The 6,121-nt window shown below is 37.2% G+C and overlaps 1 pseudogene; it reads right to left on the bottom strand.

Moving 5' to 3' along the window:
• LOC140522944 (deoxynucleoside triphosphate triphosphohydrolase SAMHD1-like) overlaps positions 1–5,665 on the bottom strand; it is a 12,177-nt pseudogene extending 6,512 nt beyond the window's left edge.
• Positions 5,666–6,121: the final 456 nt, after the last annotated feature.

The following is a 6,121-nucleotide window of genomic DNA, read 5'->3' as shown; positions in this document are numbered from 1 at the left end:
ATCTTTATTATATCATCATGATATTGGTTCAGTTTATGGATACAATCCAGAAGATTCTCTCTCTCTCTCTCTCTCTCTCTCTCTCTCTCTCTCTCTCTCTCTCAGACCTTACTCCAAGATTTTTAAGAACTGATTCATCAAAGTGGGACATCTGAGAACCTCTGATTTTGTTTTCTAGTCATGGGGATCTGGAGGTCGTCAGAGGGGACAGTCAACTGTAAAGTGGGAGGACTTTAGGGAGTCACTAAACACATGGGAGTCACTGAGGAAAGCAGTCAAAGGAGAGGATGGTGTGTCTGTGTGTCTCTTGTGGGTTTGGGGTGGGCCTGAAAGGGGTTAACTAACCAAGTCACTAGGGAGTAGCTGGGAATGTGTCTGGGGATCATGGATGAGGCAGAGAACTAAGTCGTGGGTTGGGGATTCCTGCTGAATAAGTCATGGGGTAGTCCCAGTCAAGATGGGGAGCATAATCGTTGGTTTGGGTGATAGTGGTGGGTTACCTAATGAGGTTATGGGGAAAGGAGTATCCTTTAAGAGGTATTAGAGATCAGTAGGGTGGAAGGGATGCCTAGAGTGGGAAGAGTGGCTGCCTGGCTGGAGAGAGAGGATGGGGGATTCCCTGCAGCGGTGCCTGGAAACCTGGCGTGGGGGGCTCCCTGGAAGTGTGGCTGGAGGGCGGGATAGAGGGCAGAGCTGATAGACCCTTCTGATGTTGGGTGTGGCACCATCCACACCCCTATCCTCCTGGCTACCTCAGAAGCTGCTGAGCAACTTGGCTTTGCTGAAGCCATGGTGGCTGAGGAAAGTTCACAGCTGCTTCCATAATATACTTAAAAACAAAACAAAACAAAACAAAAAAACTTGTAGTGAGTCATTGCACTACCTTTCATAACTTTCATGTACAGGTCAGGGGACTGAAGGCATGGCTGATACACACCCTCCATCTGTCTCCACTCAGGGTGTTAACAGTATTACGTTTCTAAGAGGTAGAAGCTCCCATGATGCTGTTCCCTGAGATCATGTTTCAAGGCCAGTTACTATCTTCCCTATGTCCTTTAACCAACTGATGTATTCTCAAAATGACTGATGAACAAGTAATATCAATTAGTTTGTACAGAGATGTTTACAGAAAAAAAAAATTCAAGAATAAAATTACACAAATGCCTCTTCTCTTTCCCCAAACCAATGGACATTTTTTTTCCTCTAAATTTTGGTCCCTGGATATAGTGGGCTTAAACTTAAGTAGTAGCTGCAATCATCTCTCCTTATTATTGAAGTGGTAGCTACAATCATTCTTCCATATTCACTTCTAGGTAGAGAAGAGAAGATGTAGGCCACTCCCTTGCTTGCAAGTCAAAGTATTTCAGGTTCTGTGTTAATTCACTGCTGAGATTAGTCAAGGTCATTCATGGAGCATCCCTAGACCTACCCTTCTGCAAAGCAAGAAAACAAGAATTTATTAAGAATTTACTTTGTATCAGGTACTGCTTTAAGAAAAGGTGCTATGAATACAAGGCACACAGAAAAACCTTGTCCTCAACAAACTCACATTCTAATGAAGGATGACAACACCCAACAAGGAGCTGAAAAGGGAAACTAGGTATGTTAAAGTACCTGGTGATGGGTGATGTTTGAAATTTGGAAAGCCCAGAGATTACTGAATGTTAGATGACCTGATTCCCTCTCCAGAATGGAGATGCCAGGAGGAATTCACTAACTGGAAAAAACAGGATGTCATTGGGAATGAAATATACAAGTGAGGAGGATTCATGTACTGAGAGAGGTTCCAAGGTGAGACTGCAGCAGAGGCAAGGTGTTGAAACTGAGAAATTCAGATCACACATGGTTTTATGCAAAAGGAAAGAAGACACAAATAAGACAATCTCATTGTAAACACAAGTTTGCCCAGGAGGCTATGTTCACATGACACACTCTAGTAGCAGTGAAATTTACTCCCCATACATGCCTTTATTTGTCAAGTTAGCGTCTTTTCACATTTTGTTGTATCTCAGTAGCCAATAAAGTTGCTTATTTTTTATCGCTTGGTAAGCATAAAGGAAGCAATCCCCAAACATGTCTACATGTCCTGAAATGAAGACAACAGTTCTTCCATTACATGTCATCACATCTAGAAATAAGGCCCCAGTCACTTCCTGTGTATTGTCAGCAGGCAGAGAGTGTGCTTGCTCAAGATTGAGCCCTCAATCAACTCTCTCTTTCCACCTAAAACTTCCCTTCCTTGCCAAGCTGACCAACATATATTTATGAAGCATTGTCCATATCCTCAATCTAGAACAGTTCTCTTAGTTCCTGAGGAGGTGTTAGTAGTCTTGTCACTTGCTTCCCCATTGCTATAACACAGGAAAGATTCTTAAAAAGGTCAAAGTGAACCAGATCTTATATAGTTCCACATAAAAAGGGCAAAAAGAAATATAATTGCCTCCAAATACAGAATTTTTCATATTCAACCATGTCTATTTTACAAAACTTAGGAATGATTGCTGCTTGTCTAGTATTTAACAAGAACATGGTGTTAGAAATCCTCAAAGAAAAACAATAAAAATAGAAGAAAAAGGCAAAGAAAATCCAAGTTCCTCTCCCCAAAGGAAAGCTTATTTCTTCACAGCTTCTGTAGCCATGGGAATTCAATTTAGGATCTGGGGTGGACTGACAGTCACCCCCTCAGTTTCAAGTGAGAAAATAAGTTAAACTGAATGAAAGTTCTTCCATAGTTCTCTCAGTATATTAGTCTATCCTGTTGTCTTGAACAAAATTTCTTCGTGTGCCCTTTTGCACTTGCTGTTGAGTCATTTTAGTCACGCCCAACTCTTTGTAAACCCTTTTGGGGTTTTCTTGGCAAGAATTCTGACATTGTTTGCCATTTGCTTCCCTAGTTCATTTTACAGATGAGACAAACAAGGTTAAGTGACTTGCCCAGGGTCACACAGATACTGTGTCTCAGGACAGATGTGAATTAAGTTCTTCCTGACCCCATACCAGATGTTCTGTCTACTTTACCACCTACCTTATCCTTTTACATAAGGAACACCAATTTTTTCTAGGATTTTCTGCACCACAGATATTAATTTTGGAGATCCAGGAGAATTTCTTATGTGACCTTATACCAAAGGGTACCTAAAACTTCTCCTAAAAAACAAAGACCACTGAAATGACATTCTTAATTAAAGTGTAACCACACCCTTCAATAGGAGAAACAGGTTCAGTATGAGTAGAAAGAAATGAGATCATACAGTTCCTGAACAAATATAAGGTTCCATAGAAATGGAGTTATGCCATGGGTTTGATTACTCAGAGTTTCTAGGTCACTAGGCAAATATCCTATGGGCCTGCATTCCATAAGTATCTCATGAAAAGGCACATATTAAGCCTGTTTAAAAGCCGATGAAAAATATGAACACTTATTAGTTAGGCACCAGCATCGCAGGGAAACAAAATCCATACTTCTCATATCAGCCTCAAAATCAATACGTATAAAGGATTCAGTAATACAGCAGATAATGGTACATAAACATTGAAAAAAAGCAAAGGTTTTCACAAAGAAACTAAACTGAGTTTTGAAGGGAAAACAGTGCAAAATCCAATTTTATAATTATTGCCTAAAAGAGCAGAGAGAGGAAAACATTTGCTTGAGGATCTTGAAAACGTGGAAATCCCATAAAGATCATCTTGGAAAGAGAAAAGTGCTGGATGAATTCAACCCATTAAAGGACTTAAGTGATCCTTAACTCCTTTCATTGATTTTCGGTATCAACTATTAAAAATATTCGTTCTATTCTTTCCAGTTTGAAAATCATTGTCTCCTTTAAAGAAAAGAGGAACAAAATCACAGTGGTGCTGCTTTCTGTCATCATTTCATCTGCCCTGAGCTGTGGTACTATCCCTTCTTTGAATTTCATTTTTTTGTTAATAAAACTGAAGAAAACTTTTATCATCTTTAACTTTTTTCAACAGCTTCACCTCACTTTGAACTTCAACATTCCTGATACTCTTCAAACAAAAATATGCCACAAAGAAATATCCTCTGTCTCTTGCCTTTGTTTTTCTCATTTGTTTATGTCTTTTATAAATCTGGGTTGTTTGATGAATTCCCTGGGTATTGGTACTGCACTTTGTACAGCAACCTACTGAGAATCAAATGCATAATAGATTTCCTCATTATTGATTTCTTCATCTTTTGAAGGATGAAATTGTCATAAGCCAAGTCAAGAAACAATTAGATGTATTTTTGACAGGGAGAGGTCTAGCAGATGTCAAGATAATTGAAGTCCCTCATCAATACTATGCCATTGTTTCATGCCATAATTATGTTTTCTTTCCTGAATCATATACCTAAACTTCTCTTTCAACATTAGTGGTACCACAAGATTATTCAGTCAAAACAATATTGCTTTTTCTAATCTGCCTTCAATGATTTCGACTAAATGTTCCCACTGTGCTTCTCCCTACCCCTTACTGATTCCTACACTTCCTCACATAAGTACATCTTATTAATGCAAGATATAATTCTTTACCCCTTTAACTTATTCTGTTTCTTTGAATAACCAATAATTTCTGGGGACATAATGCAATCATTTCTTTGATTTTTCAAAATTTCAGTGACATACATGAAGTGAAATTTTCTTTACTTCACTCTTAAGTTGATCTACTTGTTAGGCTTATGCTTTTTATTTGTCTACTAACATATCAAGTCATGACTTTTAATGGATTGTGTATCCATTCAACTTTGAATGCCTTTGCAGCTTTCTACATTTTTACAGGAATGGTGCTGAGCGTTTATGTCATCTAAAAAGATGGTTATACATAGGAAATTTTCTTCTTTCTTTTTCAGTCAAAAACTCTTTTCAGGAGTCAAATGAAAGAATAATTATCAAATATACTATCAATAGCCTTTGTTAAATGTGTTCCATTCTCATGAGGGGCATAGCGTTAGTATGTCTTTAGCTTTGCTTTTTAAAGTCTCCTGGATTATTTTTTATTTTAAGGATATAAAGAAATCTAGATAAGAAAATAGGAAAACAAAACAATAAACATAAGCAAATATATATTTATGGTGGAGAAAGAAATTAATGTCAAATATTAATAGAAAAAATATTTCTAAAATAATTTTAAGTTACATTAATCAGAAGAATTAGAATGGCTTTGTTCTTGCTTGTCTGTTCAAGTGCCATAATTATAAAGGTGATTTGGGGAATTCAAACCCTTGAGCTTTTCCTTTTAAATAGCTTAGCAGTTGCCAGTATTGCTTAATGGTTAAAGGCAACATGAGAAATCCATGGGTTTCAAAGGATATGAATGGGAAGACTAAGACCACACAGAAGAAAAATATTGTAAAAGATTTTAAAATGTGCAGGAATACTGGGTTATAAAGCTAAAAAACAACAACAAAAACCCTTGGAAATTGTCTAATTCAATTCCTTCATTTTATAAATAAGGAAAATGGGACCTGGAGATTTTAAGTGACTTAAAATTATTACACACAGGCAATAATAATAATAACTGATATTTATATAGAACTTCAAAGTGTGATAAGTGCTTTGAATCTAACATCAGATTTAAACATCAAAATAATCTTACGAGTTGGGCATTGCGTATATTACTCATTTTACACATGAGAAAAAGGAGGTTCAACAAGTAACTTACCCATGGCCATGTGATTAGAAAGTATCAGAGGTAGAAATTAGAACCAAAATCTTTCTGACTCTTAACCCAGCATTCTCTTTCCTGTGGCATGCTGCTTCTTAATGTCAAAAATGGTGAAAATAAGAAGTAAGGTTGGTGGTAATTGTCACAGTCAAGATGTAATTCTATCTCCTCTCTCTCCAAATTCAGCATCTGGGATAAGAGGATCTTCTGTTAAATGATAAAGAATAATTGTTTTCAAATACTTTGTATGCTTTGTCATTTACATGCAAATAATGTAGAAACTAATTACAAGTCAATATTAACTATTCATTGGTGAAATCTCCAGTCTGACAAATATGTTGAGTCATGGAAAGAACACCAAACTTGGAGTCAGGAAACCCGGGATGTGTCTCAGTTCTGACAATGTCACTGGGAAAATCATTGCTCCAGTGGCAAAACATGCTTTAACCTGAAAATT

Source organism: Notamacropus eugenii, chromosome 2, assembly GCF_028372415.1.
Source record: "Notamacropus eugenii isolate mMacEug1 chromosome 2, mMacEug1.pri_v2, whole genome shotgun sequence".
Taxonomy (NCBI): Eukaryota; Metazoa; Chordata; class Mammalia; order Diprotodontia; family Macropodidae; genus Notamacropus; species Notamacropus eugenii.
The sequence above is the reverse complement of the archived record's forward strand: the minus strand, read 5'-3'. Positions and strand labels throughout refer to the sequence as shown.